We start from the raw sequence: 17,163 nt of genomic DNA on the forward strand, positions 1-17,163 counted from the left end.
ACAAGGGATTTTAGTCCAGACCAGATGCGGGGTGAGAATGGTCTTAATGATCATAAAATGCTTGCATTGTCTTAATGATCGTTTCTCGCTAATTGTCACAATCCCCATGACAAGTAGTATCCTAGCAGCTGTCCTATGACTAAGAAGTGTGGGCAATGGGGTAAAGTGGGAGGTTTGGGGCGAGTGCATTACAAATTTTGACAAATACAGATGAAACACAGCAATAATTAAAACTAAGTCTACACTCAACAGAACAGACTTGGTTTGCTTCTATGAAATCCCCTCCTTGCGCCAAATTCCATGGCCATATAAAATCCGTATCTCTTGGACTTTTCCTCTCTCTGTCATCTCTGTGCACTGATTGAACTTCATGCTGTCTGTTCCTGTGTAAGAGTAACTCAGTGCATGATATAGAGAGGATATCTGGTTTACCTGTCCATGGCAAGGCTTGTTTGCATGTTAAAGCCTTCACTAATCAATCAAAACCTTTAGACACTCATTCAAATGACACAGTTAAAGAAGACTAGATATTGCTTGGGAGATCTTGTTCTCAAGAACACACACTCATACAGCTGTGTTTCCTTTTTCAAAATGTCAAGATGTCAGTGGGAATCAGACCCATATTTTTTGCAGTACACATCTAGTTCGTATAAAAAAAAATTTAACCGTTATTTAACTAGGCAAGTCAGTTAAGAATAAATTATTATTTACAATGACAGCCGAACCCGGACAATTGCGCGCCACCCTATGGGACTCCCAATCACGGCCGGTTATGATACAGCCTGGAACTGAACCAGGGTCTGTAGTGATGCCTATAGCACTGAGATGCAGTGCCTTAGATCACTGCGCCACTCGGGAGCCGTATTGAGTGACCTTTTACCATGGCCAATGATTCCTAGATACTGTTTCCATGTACTGTACTGAGGAAAAGCCCTTTTCATGCTGAGAGTACCAGTACATTCTGTAATCTATCTATGTGTGACCTCATAGTGGGAAAGCTGAACCTTTTGGTGGTGCTTGGGACAGAGAGATGAGTGGTAGTGTGACACTCAGGGCCTGACTGTCATCCTGCCTGGCCATTTTTCTTTTCATTGAGAACCACTGGCGCCAGCCAGCACTCAACCAGAGCTGCTTCTCACACCCAAATTTGAGCAATACTAGTTTAGAACAGATACACAGCAAGCAACTTGTTATTACATGTATTTGTAAAATTTGCAACACATTCATTCATTCACAGAAATGCTTATTACTGAGACTGACTGCCTGGCCTCCCGTTTATCTTCTAACACCTGCCACTTGCCCAAGATCAAGATTACTCACACCAAAGTGAAAATCAAGATCATAATTACTCACACCAAAGTGACAATCATTCATTTTCAAGTTTCAAGTTTTTATTGTCACATGCACAAGTACAGTAAAATGCCTTTCTTGCAAACGCAAAACTAATATCAGCATAGCTGTGCCCAGGAGTTCCACCACCCTAGAAGACAGATTTAATATATTTATGGTTCACTCGGAAATTATTATGGTAAAGCAATCAGTGTTCAGGACAGATCCACCATCTTTAAAATGCCTATAACTCATCTTAATCTCTCCCAATGTCCCTCAGCAGAGCCTCCACTGACAGCTTGCAGAAAGTTGTTTATAGCAGCAGCAGACTCCCTGGCCAGGCAGCAGCCATTGTAACAGGAGCCGCCCCCAACCCTCCAGGGGGCAGCTGGGAAGCTGGAGGGAATAGCAGGGACCAGGAGGCGTCATTCTAAAACAAGCCACATGATATAGTACAGGGGAGTGAAAGACGGCAGAGACTGGTGTGTCTTTATGAAACAGGTTTTGTGCACTGAAAGACAAAGTTGGTGGTGCTGCACTGACCTGTTGAGTGTCGATGTTTGTTGGCTACAGGGTTTGCAAGCAGGATGAGCAAGGTGCAGGGAGTCAGTCAACTCGGTTGAACAACCTCCTCAGCAATCAATCCAATTTCAATCAAATATATTTTATAAACCCCTTTCTACATCAGCAGTTGTCACAAAGTGCTATACAGATACTCAGCCTCAAACCATAAAGAGCAAACAATGCAGATGTAGGAGGAAAAACTCCCTAGAAAGGCAGGAACCTAGGAAGAAACCTAGAGAGGAACCAGGCTCCTAGGAGTGGTCAGTCCTCTTCTGTCTGTGTCAGGTGGAGATTATAAGAGCACATGGAAATTAAGGCCAGATTGTTCTTCAAGATGTTAAAATGTTCATTGATGACCACCAGGGTCAAATAATAACCACAGTCGTTATAGAAGGTGAAGCAGTTCAACACCGCAGGAGTAAATGTCAGTTGGCTTTTCATAGCCGAGCATTCAGAGGTCGAGACAACAGGTCCAAGAGAGAGAGAGAGTCGAAACAGCAGGTCCGGGACGAATTAGCACGTCCGGTGAAACCGGTCAGGGTTTGATAGTGGCAGCACGACCGGGTGGTTTGGGGACAGGGACAGGTAGTCCTGAGGCATGGTCCTAGGGCTCATAGAGAAAGATCGAAGTTGCAAGAGAGTTCTTCTGACTCCCTGGCCTAAAACAAATCACACTGTGCATAATTACAAGGTCTCTCTCTCTCCCTCTCTTGGGAGTTCTGTAATGGCCCTTGAGTTCCTACCTCCAGAGTAACTAACTACATGAGTAAACCAGAACAACAACCTGCCCAGGCCATGTATAGTTACTGTGTGTGTGTGTGTGTGTGTGTGTGTGTGTGTGTGTGTGTGTGTGTGTGTGTGTGTGTGTGTGTGTGTGTGTGTGTGTGTGTGTGTGTGTGTGTGTGTGTGTGTGTGTGTGTGTGTGTGTGTGTGTGTGGTGTCCTTCGTTATCTGTCCTATGTTTGTTGGGCTTTTCTGTTCTCCTTTGTTTGCTGTACACTTCACACACTGGGAGTTTCAAGGAGAAGCCCTGCACTGTGGAATGTCACCACAAGATTTATTGTAGCAGCACCTGGGTTAGGGTTAGGGTTGTGTTGTTGTTGTTTTTGAGGGAGGTGAGGGGGTAAAGCACACGAGGCCTGCCATGAATATGTTCTATGTTGTTGTGATGCATTTGATTTGTCATAGCAGTTGTTTATGATTCCCAATGACATCTGTTATGTAAGTATTAAGACAGCGCTGGCCTTCTGACCGAGGCTTTAGGTCAAGTGTTGACATAATGTCCCCTTATGAGGTATGATCACATCAAAAATAGACCAATGCTTATTTAGGCAACACTGCCTAGAAATATAAAATCTGTATCTCTTGGATTTTTCCTTTCTTTGTCTTATCTCTGTGCACTGATTGAACTTCATGCTGTCTGTTCCTGTGTAAGAGTAACTCAGTGCATGATATAGAGAGGATATCTGGTTTACCTGTCCATGGCAAGGCTTGCTTGCATGTTAAAGCCTTCACTAATCAATCAAAACCTTTAGACACTCATTCAAATGACACAGTTAAAGAAGACTAGATATTGCTTGGGAGATCTTGTTCTCAAGAACACACACTCATACAGCTGTGTTTCCTTTTTCAAAATGTCAAGATGTCAGTGGGAATCAGACCCATGGGGAGAGAGAGAGAGAGAGAGAGAGAGGCCGCTTATACAAAGTATGAGCTGAACTAACTGAACCCTCCCTTACCCCACCTCTACAAGAAAACAAGGAGGGTTTAAGGCCAGAACTGACATTAGCTGTAAAAGCATTTGCCATACTAAACATGGGACTAGGATTTACAAACCCCAGACTGAGGCCAGGAGTCCATTGAAGTGTCTCTCAGTCCCTTCGTCACTTGAATAAGCGTATTCCTGTGCCACACTAGGTGACAAGAGAGTTGGTGACTAGTCTGGAACTTCCCTGGCTGGTAGCCCCTAATAATAAGCGTCCTTTACCCCTATATATTTCCCAAACAAAGATTTTTTTCCTCCCGTGGTGTTACTGTTCTCCAGGGGACACATTCTTCTGCTGCTCCAGCTTGAACCTTTTTTTTCCGTCAGCCTTTTCCACTTCAGAATGTCGCTCTTAACGCCTGTGGAGTGATTGAGCTAATCCGACTTTCCCTCTTCATTTATTTTACCCACAATACCCAGTTTAATTAGCCCTGATAAATTGCTGACGGTCTCTACAAGGGCTACCATGGTGATGGTGGTCTGCTCTGACCCCCCCACACCCCATCCCTAAACGTGTGTAAGCGAGACAAACACTACCGTACTCATGGGCCATCAGCGCAGCTCCCACACCCCATCCCTAAACGTGTGTAAGCGAGACAAACACTACCGTACTCATGGGCCTTCAGCGCAGCTAATGAGACTGCCCAAGGCTACCGGTAGTGATGCCACCGTGGCCACTGCTGACTGCGTGGCTCTTATCAAGGATAACACCGACTGGCTGGCTGAGTGACTCAGCCTCTCAGCAGGCTTGCCCCCACACCCCCTGTCCATTCATTACCATGCAGTTTAGGGCTCATAATGTTTCATTGCCTTCACTGAGTGTGAAGGAAAACAGAGGGGAGCACTGCACACACTCAAGCAGCACTACATCCGTTTGGCTCTGGTTCATAAGCCGTGCTAACTGTGAAAAAAAGCAAACACCATTTGAATGGAGCCTGCTAGCAGGAAAGCCAATCATCTCTCCTTCACCTGGGGCAGATTCAGTTTGCCCAATGTTACATAACACTGCAGCCATGGAGGTAGAAATTGATTATAAATGCGGATTACTTCTATGATATCTATCATGCAGTGCTCTTAGTACTGAATATAGTCCTCATTCATCTCAGACGGCTTGATTGGTTGTGGCTGGGTTAGGGGTGGGAGGTGGCGCAATTTTGGTGGGACAAAGTAGGTGGGAACTAGCTTTATCTTTATGTGATGTCTGTGTTTTATGTACGTGTTGACGACAGTCCCCCCTTACACAAGACATTCTCTGTCACGTTTTGGGAAATGGGGCTTGGACGCCAGTTCTCATGGGGAACGATAATGGACACTGATTATGTCCGATACAACTCATCCAATACATTCATAAATACAGTGCCTTCGGAAAGTATTCAGACCCCTTGACTTTTTCCACATTTTATTTCGTTACAGCCTTATTCTAAAATTGATTTTTTTTTAAATCCTCAGCAACCTACACACAGTACCTCATAATAACAAAGTGAAAACAGGTTTTTTGAAATTTTAGCAAATTGATTCAATATAAAAACCAGAAATACATTATTTCCATAAGTATTCAGACCCTTTGCTATGAGACTCAAAATTGATCTCAAGTGCATCCTGTTTCCATTGATCATCCTTGAGATGTTTCTACAACTTGATTGGAGTCCACCTGTGGTAAATTCAATTGATTGGACATGATTTGGAAAGTCACACAACTGCCTATAAAAGGTCCCACAGTTGACAGTGCATGTCAGCAAAAACCTAGCCATGAGGTCGAAGGAATTGTCCGTAGAGCTCAGAGACAGGATTCTATCTAGGCACAGATCTGGGGAAGGGTACCAAAACATTTCTGCAGCATTGAAGGTCCCCAAGAACACAGTGGCATCCATCATTCTTAAATGAAGAAGTTTGGAACCACCAAGACTCCTCCTAGAGCTGGCCGCCCGGCCAAACTGGACCTCAGACTGGGGCGAAGGTTCACCTTCCAACAGGACAACGATCCAGAGCACACAGTCAAGACAACGCAGGAGTGGCTTTGGGACAAGTCTGAATGTCCTTGAGTGGCCCACCCAGAGCCCAGACTTGAACCCGATCGAACATCTCTGGAGAGACCTGAAAGTAGATGTGCAGCAACGCTCCCCATCCAACCCGACAGAGCTTGAGAGGATCTGCAGAGAAGAATGGGAGAAACTCCCCAAATACAGGTGTGCCAAGCTTGTAGCGTCATATACAAGAAGACTCAAGGCTGTAGTCGCTGCCAAAGGTGCTTCAACAAAGTACTGAATAAAGGGTCTGAATACTTATATTTTTTTATAAATGAGCAAAAATGTATATAAACTTGTTTTTGCTTTGTCAGTATGGGTTATTATGTGTAGATTGATGAGGGAAAAAATAACTTTAGTCAATTTTAGAATAAGGCTGTAACGTAACACAATGTGGAAAAAGTAAAGGGGGTTGAATACTTTCCGAAGGCATTGTACATGTTTCTTTTGTTACAAAGAAATTGTTCACTATAGATAAAATGCAGTAGTTGGTGGACAACAAGTTGCCTTAAAGGGACCTCGTCATAGCTCTCTTGTGTTATTCAAACTCAGCATTGCACCACTCCTGTCCCTCCCATGCCTCGGGTTGGTCTCTCTCAGAATCCTTGGAATGGCCCTTGAGGAGGGGCGGGTGAAACCGTTACTACCTCCAGAGTAACTAACTCTAAACCTGATTGAACCATAACAACGATGTGCCCAGGCCATGTATAGTTTGTGTGTGTGTGTGTGTGTCTGTGTGTCTGTGTGTGTGTCTGTGTGTCTGTGTGTCTGTGTGTGTGGGGTGTCCTTCTTTATCTGTCCTATGTTTGTTGGGCTTTTCTGATCTCTTTTGTTTCCTGTACACTTCACATACTGGGAGTTTCAAGGAGAAGCCCTGCACTGTGGAATGTCACCACAAGATTTATTGTAGCAGCACCTGGGTTAGGGTTAGGGTTGTGTTGTTGTTGTTTTTGAGGGAGGTGAGGGGGTAAAGCACACGAGGCCTGCCATGAATATGTTCTATGTTGTTGTGATGCATTTGATTTGTCATAGCAGTTGTTTATGATTCCCAATGACATCTGTTATGTAAGTATTAAGACAGCGCTGGCCTTCTGACCGAGGTTTTAGGTCAAATGTTGACATAATGTCCCCTTATGAGGTATGATCACATCAAAACTAGACCAATGCTTATTTAGGCAACACTACCTTTTGTTGATTATACAGTGCCTTGCAAAAGTATTCATATCCCTTGGATTTCTTCACATTTTATTGTGTTGTGGGATTGAAATGGATTTAATTGTAACTTTTTGTCAACATCCTACACAAAATACTTGAATGTCAATGTGGAAGATTAATATTATTTATTTTTTAAGATGAATAGAAATATAGTTGTTGCATAAGTGTTCAGTCAATACATGTCAGAAACCCCTTTGGTAGTGATTACAGCTGCGAGTCTTCTTGGAGCTTTACACACCTGGATTGTGCAATATTAACCCATTATTCATTCCATAATTCTTCAACTCTGTCAAGATGTTGATCATCATGGCTAGACAGCAATTTTCATGTCTTGCCATAGATTTTCAAGCAGATTTAAGTCTAAACTGTAACTTGGCCTTGTGTTGTAGCATATTGATCTGCTGAAAGGTGAATTGGTCTCCCAATGTCTGGTGTAAAGCAGACTGAAGTAGGTTTTCCTCTAGGATTTTGGCTGTGCTTAGCTTCATCCCGTTTCTTTTTATCCTGAAAAACTCCCCAGTATTTGCGGATGTCAAACATAGCCATACCATGATGCAACCACCACCATGCCTAAAAATAAGGAGGCAGTTACTCAGTGATGTGTTTTGTTGGATTTTGCTCCAAACATAAGTCTTTGCATTTAGGCCAAAAAGCATATTAATTTGCTTTATTTTTTTCTGTATTAGTTTAGTGCCTTGTTGCATGTTTTAGAATATTTCTGTTCTGTTTCTGTCATTATTGTTGAGTAACTATTTTTTATTTATCCCTTATTTTAACAGGTAAGTTGATTGAGAACACATTCTCAGCAACGACCCAGGGAATAGTTACAGGGGAGAGAGATGAATGAGCCAATTGAAGCTGGGGATGATTAGGTGACTGTTGGTATGAGGGCCAGAATGGGAATTTAGCCAGGACACCAGGGTTAACACCCCTACTCTTACAATAAGTGCCATGGGATCTTTAGTGACCACAGAGAGTCAGGACACCCATTTAACATCCCATCTGAAAGATAGCACCCTACATAAGGCAATATCCCCAATCACTGCCTTGATGCTTTGGGATATATTTTTTAGACCAGAGGAAAGGGTTCCTCCTACTGGCCCTCCAACACCATCTGGTCTCCCATTCAGGACCAACCCTGCTTAGCTTCAGAAGCAAGCCAGCAGTGGGATGCAGGGTGGTATGCTGCTATGTTGATTCAGCTTCAGTTTTCTCTTATCACCTTCAGTTTTCTCTTATCACAGCCATTGAACTCTGTAACTGTTTTAAAATCACCAATGGCCTCATGGTAATGTCCCTGAGCAGTTTAATTATTTTCCTGCAGCTCAGTTCAGAAGGATGACTGTATTTTGATGTGTCTGGGTGGTTTAATACATAATCTAAAGCATAGTTATTAACTTGATCATGCTTAAAAAGACATCAATGTTTGATTTGTTATTGTTACCCATCAATCACAGCCAACAAGTGCTCAGCATATGTGGGAACTCCTTCAAGACTGTTGGAAAAGCATTCCAGGTGAAGCTGGTTGAGAGAATGCCAAGAGTGTGCAAAGTTGTCATCAAGGCAAAGGGTGGCTACTTTGAAGAATCTCAAATATAAATATATTTTGAATTGTTTACCATGTTTTTGGTTACTACATGATTCCATGTGTGTTATTTCATAGTTTTGATGTCTTCACTACTATTCTACAATGTAGAGAATAGTAAAAATAAAGAAAAACCCTTGAATGAGTAGGTGTGTCCAAACGTTTGACTGGTCCTGTAGAATTTTTCTTCCACTTTGACATTACAGAGTACTTTCAGTAGATTATTGACAAAAAATGTAAATTAAATCAATTTGAATTCCACTTTGTAACAAAATAAAATAAATACAAGAAAGAAATACAAGGGGTATGAATACTTTTGTAAGGCACAGTAGAGGCATGAATGGGTTTTTGTAGTATTTCTTTATAAACTCGTGCAGAAAACATCGACCCCCTTAGGGTACCTCCCATTGTGGTCTCTTAAACCGTGAACCAGGTGTCCCGTCAACACTTATTCATTATGTAGAAGAAGAGCAACAGTGCCTCAGCTCTGTACTTTTCCTTTTGTTGTCTGACTGAAACCTGCTAAACATACCGGCTAAAACCACGAGTAGTTCTGTTCCTAAACCAACCAATATAACCCATTGCATGTGTAAAACTAGCCTAAATATATGCTGTGATCAGTCTTGTTTTTACTTGTAGTTCCTAACTGACTATAAGACGAATTTGAAACATGTTCTGATTCTGTTTTCAGGTCAAAATCAGTGCCCCTGAACCTCATTGTCTATGAAGTTACAAAGAGAATTTGCATTGGTACAGACCAAGGCACACATAACTTTAGGAACAGAGTTCATGCTGTTCATGCTTTGTGCTGATAAACTATTATTTTAAGCCTCAAAGTGGACAGGGATAATTGACAAAATACCTTGGCAGATGTAGGCTTCTATTTTATTTTTTATTTTACATTTATTTAACCAGGTAGGCCAGTTGAGAACAAATTCTCATTTACAACTGCGACATGGCCAAGATAAAGCAAAGCAGTGCGACAAAAACAACAACACAGAGTTACACATGGGATAAACAAACATACAGTCAAAAACACAATAGAAACATCTATATACAGTGTGTGCAAATGTAGTAAGGTTAGGGAGGTAAGCCAATAAATAGGCCATAGTGGCAAAATAATTACAATTTAGCATTACATTGGAGTGATGGATGTGCAGATGATGATGTGCAAGTAGAGATACTGGGGTGCAAAAGAGCAAAAAAACAAAAACAATATGGGGATGAGGTAGTTGGGTGTGCTATTTACAGATGGGCTGTGTACAGATACGGTGATCGGTAAGCTGCTCTGACAGCTAATGCTTAATATTAATGAGAGAAATATAAGACTCCAGCTTCAGTGATTTTTGCAATTCGTTCCAGTCATTGGCAGCAGAGAACTGGAAGGAACGGCGGCTAAAGGAGGTGATGGCTTTGGGGATGACCAGTGAAATATACCTGCTGGAGCGCGTGCTACGGGTGGGTGTTGCTATGGAGACCAGTGAGCTGAGATAAGGTGGGGCTTTACCTAGCAAAGACTTATAGATGACCTGGAGCCAGTGGGTTTTGGCAACGAATATGTAGCGAGGGCCAGCCAACGAGAGCATACAGGTCACAGTGATGGGTAGTATATGGGGCTTTGGTGACAAAACGGATGGCACTGTGATAGACTACATCCAATTTTCTGAGTAGAGTGTTGGAGGCTATTTTGTAAATGACATCGCCAAAGTCAAGGATTGGTAGGATACTCAGTTTTACGAGGGTATGTTTGGCAGCATGAGTGAAGGTGGCTTTGTTGCGAAATAGGAAGCCGATTCTAGATTTCATTTTGGATTGGAGATGCTTAATGTGAGTCTTAAAGGAGAGTTTGCAGTCTAACCAGACACCTAGGTATTTGTAGTTGTCCACATATTCTAAGTTAAAACCGTCCAGAGTAGTGATGCTAGGCGGGCTGGCAGGTGCAGGCAGCAATCGGTTGAAGAGCATGCATTTAGTTTTACTAGCATTTAAGAGCAGTTGGAGGCCACGGAAGGAGCATTCAAGCTTGTTTGGAGGTTTGTTAAGACAGTGTATACAGAATGGTGTCGTCTGCGTAGAGGTGGATCAGAGAATCACCAGCAGCAAGAGCGATATCATTGATATATACAGAGAAAAGAGTAGGCCCGAGAATTGAACCCTGTGGCACCCCCATAGAGACTGCCAGAGGTCCGGACAACAGGCCCTCCGATTTGACACACTGAACTCTATCTGAGAAGTAGTTGGTGAACCAGGCGAGGCAGTCATTTGAGAAACCAAGGCTGTTGAGTCTGCCGATAAGAATGCGGTGATTGACAGAGTCGAAAGCCTTGGCCAGGTCGATGAAAACGGCTGCACAGTACTGTCTTTTATCGATGGCGGTTATGATATCGTTTAAGACCTTGAGCATGGCTGAGGTGCACCCATGACCAGCTCGGAAACGAGACTGCATAGTGGAGAAGGTACGGTGGGATTCGAAATGGTCGGTGATCTGTTTGTTAACTTGGCTTTCGAAGACTTTAGAAAGGCAGGGCAGGATGGATATAGGTCTGTAACAGTTTGGGTCTAGAGCAGGGGTCGGGAACCTTTTTGACTAAGAGAGCCATGAAAGCAAATAATTTGGAAATTTATTTCAGTGAGAGCCATATAATATATTTTAAAAGTGAATTCAACTAAATGTCAGTATAATAAGCCTCTGAATTTGTCGAAGTGCCGCTTTACATTCGACCGTTTCATCGATATAATTTTGTCATTGCAAATTAGACACACCGCAGAACCTGCTCTCTCAACAAAGGCGAATTCTTCGGTCCATTCGTCCTGAAATGTACGATACTCGTCATCTTTTTTTCTTTTCGCCATCTTCTTCATCGAAGGGTTAGCTTTGAGCTAATGACCGAGCAGACTGATTCAAAAGGAGGCGTTTACCTGTTTTACCTAGCAACGGCCAACGTAGGCCAGTATCATTTAATTCAAATAATGGACAATAGCTCCTGCAGCCCTGAACAGGACATGAGCAGTGAAAAATCAATGGATGGATTAAAACAAGTGAGAATAGGCCTCCCGGGTGGCGCAGGGGGGGTGCAGAGCTGCCGGGGTAAGAGTAGCCTGGTGGAAAGCATGGCCAGCCGTAGAAAAATGTTTTTTGAAATTCTCGATTATCGTAAATTTATCGGTGGTGACAGTATTTCCTAGCCTCAGTGCAGTGGGCAGCTGGGAGGAGGTGCTCTTATTCTCCATGGACTTTACGGTGTCCCAAAACTTTTTGGGAATTAGTGCTACAGGATGCAAATATCTGTTTGAAAAAGCTAGCCTTAGCTTTCCTAACTGACTGTGTATATTGGTTCCTAACTTCCCTGAAAAGCTGCGCCACCAGAGTCTCTGGGTTCGCGCCCAAGCTCTGTCGCAGCCGGCCGCGACCGGGAGGTCCGTGGGGCGATACACAATTGGCTTAGCGTCGTCCGGGTTAGGGAGGGTTTGGCCGGTAGGGATATCCTTGTCTCATCGCGCTCCAGCGACTCCTGTGGCGGGCCGGGTGCGCGCTAACCGAGGGGGGTGGGTGCACAGTGTTTCCTCCGACATATTGGTGCGGCTGGCTTCCGGGTTGGAGGCGCGCTGTGTTAAGAAGCTGTGCGGCTTGGTTGGGTTGTGCTTCGGAGGACGCATGGCTTTCGACCTTCGTCTCTCCTGAGCCCGTACGGGAGTTGTAGCGATGAGACAAGATAGTAATTACTAGCGATTGGATACCATGAAAATTGGGGAGAAAAGGGGATAAAAAAATAAATCACACTTTTTTTATTTTATTTTTATCTGCGAGCCAGATGCAATCATCAAAAGAGCCACACCTGGCTCGGGAGCCATAGGTTCCCGACCCCTGGTCTAGAGTGTCTCCCCATTTGAAGAGGGGGGATGACCGCGGCAGCTTTCCAATCTTTGGGGATCTCAGACAATACGAAAGAGAGGTTGAACAGGCTAGTAATAGGGGTTGCAACAATTTTGGCGGATCATTTTAGAAAGAGAGGGTCCAGATTGTCTAGCCCAGCTGATTTGTAGGGAATTCCGATTTTGCAACTCTTCCAGAACATCAGCTATCTGGATTTGGGTGAAGAGAAGCGGGGGGGTGGGGCAAGTTGCTGTGGGGGGGGGGGGGGGGGGGGGTGCAGAGCTGCCGGGGTAGGAGTAGCCTGGTGGAAAGCATGGCCAGCCGTAGAAAAATGTTTTTTGAAATTCTCGATTATCGTAAATTTATCGGTGGTGACAGTATTTCCTAGCCTCAGTGCAGTGGGCAGCTGGGAGGAGGTGCTCTTATTCTCCATGGACTTTACGGTGTCCCAAAACTTTTTGGGAATTAGTGCTACAGGATGCAAATATCTGTTTGAAAAAGCTAGCCTTAGCTTTCCTAACTGACTGTGTATATTGGTTCCTAACTTCCCTGAAAAGTTGCATATTGCGGGGGCTATTCGATGCTAATGCAGTACGCCACAGGATGTTTTTGTGTTGGTCAAGGGCAGTCAAGTCTGGAGTGAACCAAGGGCTATATCTGTTCTTAGTTCTACATTTTTTTGAATGGGGCTTACTTATTTAAGATGGTGAGGAAAGCACTTTTAAAGAACAACCAGGCAACCTCTACTGACGGGATGAGGTCAATATCCTTCCAGGATACCCGGGCCAGATCGATTAGAAAGGCCTGCTCGCTGAAGTGTTTTAGGGAGCGTTTGACAGTGATGAGGGGTGATTGTTTGACCACGGGCCTCTTACGGACACAGGCAATGAGGCAGTGATCGCTGAGATCCTGGTTGAAGACAGCAGAGGTGTATTTAGAGGGCAAGTTGGTCAGGATGATATCTATGCCCATGTTTACTGATATAGGGTTGTACCTGGTAGGTTCCTTGATCATTTGTGTGAGATTGAAGGCATCTAGCTTAGATTGTAGGACAGCCGGGGTGCTAAACATATCTCAGTTTAGGTCACCTAACAGTACGAACTCTGAAGATAGATGGTTGGCAATCAATTCACATATGGTGTCCAGGGCACAGCTGGGGGCTGAAGGGGGTCTATAACAAACGTCAACAGTGAGAGACTTATTTCTGGAAAGGTGGATTTTTAAAAGTAGAAGCTTGAACTGTTGGGCACAGACCTGGATAGTATGACAGAACTCTGCAGGCTATCTCTGCAGTAGATTGCAACTCCGCCCCCTTTGGCAGTTCTATCTTGATGGAAAATGTTGTAGATGGGGATAGAAATTTCAGAATTTTTGGTGGCCTTCCTAAGCCAGGATTCAGTACATCAGGGTTGGCGGAGAGTACTAAAGCAGTGAATAAAACAAATTTAGGGAGGAGGCTTCTGATGTTAACATGCATGAAACCAAGGCTTTTACGGTTACAGAAGTCAACAAATGAGGGTGCCTGGGGAATAGGTGTGATGCTGGGGGCTACAGGGCCAAGGTTAACCTCTACATCACCAGAGGAACAGAGGAGGAGTAGGATAAAGGTATGGCTAAAGGCTATAAGAACTGGTCGTCTAGTGTGTTGGGAACAGAGAATAAAAGGGGCAGATTTCTGGGCGTGGTAGAATAAATTCAGGGCATAATGTACAGACAAGGGTATGGTAGGATGTGAGTACAGTGGGGGTAAACCTAGGCATTGAGTGACGATGAGAGAGCTTGCATCTCTGGAGACACCAGCGAAGCCAGGTGAGGTCTCCCCATGTGTGGGGTGTGTGACAAAAGAGCTATCTAAGGCATGTTGAGCTGGACTAGGCGCTCTACAGTGAAATAAAATGATAACTAACCGAAACAGCAGAAGACAAGGCATATTGACATTAGAGAGAGGCATGTGTAGCTGAGTGATCATAGGGTCCAATGAGCAGCAATAGGTGAGTCCGGGAGCCGTTCGGTAGTCGCTACTATGCTAGGCGAGCGGGAGGCACGACGTTCAGAAAGCTAGCAGGCCGGGGCTAGCTGAAGGGTCTTCGGTGACAACGCAATGGAAAAGCCTGTTGAAACCACATCGGACGATTACGTCGGCAGACCAGTCGTGGTGGATCGGTGGGGCTCCGTGTCGGCAATAAAGGGTCCAGGCCAATTGGCGTAAAAGAGGTATTGTAGCTCACGAATTAGCGGGTATACCTCTTCGGCTAGCCGGGAGATGGGCCTAGCTCGAGGCTAGCTCAAGGCTAACTGGTGCTTGCTTTGGGACAGAGGCGTTAGCCAGCGATAGCCACTCGATTGCAGCGAGCTAGTTGCGATAATCCGGCGTAATGGCCCAGTGCTTGCGGCAGGAATCCGGTGATGTGGTGGAGAAAAGCAGTCCGATATCGTGCTGTGCAGACTGGCAGGTATTGACCAAGCTAAAGCTGGCTGGTGACCGAGCTAAAGGTAAAGTCCGCTAGCCGTAGCTAACAGTGACTACTAGCTAGTAGCTAGTTAGCTGGCTAGCTTCTGATAGAGGTTCCAGTTAGAACGTATAAAACTAGCAGATCCGTACCACATTGGGTGGGGCGGGTTGCAGGAAAGTATATTTAGATCGTAGGTGGAAAGTGAGATTAAAATCTAAAAAATATATACAAAAAAAACCGATGAGACTTACTAGACAAACACACGACCGACTGCTATGACATCTTGGATTCTAAAACATTCTATAAATGTGCTTGGGATAATGGGTGAGATTCTGTTTAGTATGCTTTGCTAATCCTCCACTGGCACCTTTGCCAATTGAATAACATTATCATATTCCCTTAGCATTTTTTAAATTCACAAACATCACTTTTTCCCTCCTTTCATATTTTTACAGAGCAGCATGGATCAGAGGAAAGTTTTTCAGAGCTTGTTTTTTCAGGCAGTGGAAACTAAGTGCTTGCTGAAACTCTTTAAATGCTGTTCAAACTGTATATAACCTGTCACAGTGTGTATCACGACTCGTGAAATTTGCAACTCAGCATTGTATGTACTGTGGATTGCACCCTTCAACATGGCTCTTCCTCTTCTTATCTATCTAACTACCAGTAGAGAGAGCGAGATAGAGACTGAGAAGTAGCCAGTAAGATAAACGTGAGGTGGGAAGGAGAGAGAGAGCAGAATTTAATAATTTTAACTGAACTTAGAAGTCCCTGTGTGTCTTTTTTAATCACCTCAGCTTCGCTATGAATGACGATTGGGTTCTGAAAGCCTCCATTCCCATAGCTGTCAGAGTCTCCGAATTGAACGCGACAGTATTAGTACTACGAATGTAGAGCTGAAAAGTGACAATCTAGTCTCTGAGTTGAAGGCTATTAGCAGTACAAAATGTGAATAGAAGTCAAGTTGCGATTTCCATGGTTACCTTAAGAGATTTCACCTGTTCCTTAAACAAACAGTGAACAACTGCCATGATTCAAGAGCTGCGTTAGCAGACCAGAGAGAGAGAGAGAGAGAGAGAGATAGAGAGATAACTTCCACAAAGCTGTGAACGATCTGAGAGACAAGGCAAGAAGGGCATGCTATGCCATCAAAAGGAACATAAAATTCAACATACCAATTAGGATCTGGCTAAAAATACTTGAATCAGTTATAGAAACCATTGCCCTTTGTGGTTGTGAGGTCTGGGGTCCGCTCACCAACCAAGAATTCACAAAATGGGACAAACACCAAATTGAGACTGCATGCATAATTCTGCAAAAATATCCTCTGTGTACAACGTAGAACACCAAATAATGCATGCAGAGCAGAATTAGGACGATACCCGCTAATTATCAAAATCCAGAAAAGAGCTGTTAAATTCTACAACTACCTAAAAGGAAGCGATTCCTTAACCTTCCATAACAAAGCCATCACCTACAGAGAGATGAACCTGGAGAAGAGTCCCCTAAGCAAACTCGTCCTGGGGTTCTGTTCACAAACACACCCCACAGAGCGCCAGGACAGCAAAACAATTAGACCCAACCAAATCATGAGAAAACAAAAAGATAATTACTTGACACATTGGAAAGAATTAACAAAAAAACTGAGCAAACTAGACTGCTATTTGGCCCTAAACAGAGAGTACACAGTGGCAGAATACCTGACCACTGTGACTGACCCAAACTTAAAGAAAGCTTTGACTATGTACAGATTCAGTGAGCATAGCCTTGCTATTGAGAAAGGTCGTCATAGACAGACCTGGCTCTCAAGAGAAGACAGGCTATGTGCACACTGCCCACAAAATGAGGTGGAAACTGAGCTGAACTTCCTAACCTCCTGCCCAATGTATGACCATATTAGAGACACATCAGATTACACAGATCCACAAAGAATTTGAAAACAAACCCGATTTTGATAAACTCCCATATCTGCTGGGTGAAATACCACAGTGTGCCATCACTGCAGCAAGATTTGTGACCTGTTGCCACAAGAAAAGGTCAACCAGTGAAGAACAAACACCATTGTAAATACAACCCATATTTCTGCTTATTTATTTTCCCTTTTGTACTTTAACCATTTGTACATCGTTACAACACTGTATATATACATAATATGACATTTCTAATGTCTTTATTCTTTTGAAACTTCTGTGAGTGTAATGTTAACTGTTCATTTTTATTGTTTATTTCACTTTTGTATATTATCTACCTCACTTGCTTTGGCAATGTTAACATATGTTTCCCATGCCAATAAAGCCCCTTGAATTGAATTGAATTGAGTTGAGAGAGAGAGAGAGAGAGAGCACATAAAACAC

At 43.7% G+C, this 17,163-nt stretch overlaps 1 protein-coding gene across 2 annotated transcripts in view; it reads left to right on the top strand.

The window, feature by feature from the left end:
• Window positions 1–17,163, top strand: part of LOC129827646 (serine/threonine-protein kinase WNK4-like) — a 77,526-nt gene that overhangs the window by 2,992 nt on the left and 57,371 nt on the right. The window lies entirely within an intron of this gene.

The sequence above is a fragment of the Salvelinus fontinalis genome, chromosome 2 (assembly GCF_029448725.1).
Source record: "Salvelinus fontinalis isolate EN_2023a chromosome 2, ASM2944872v1, whole genome shotgun sequence".
In the NCBI taxonomy this organism is placed as follows: Eukaryota; Metazoa; Chordata; class Actinopteri; order Salmoniformes; family Salmonidae; genus Salvelinus; species Salvelinus fontinalis.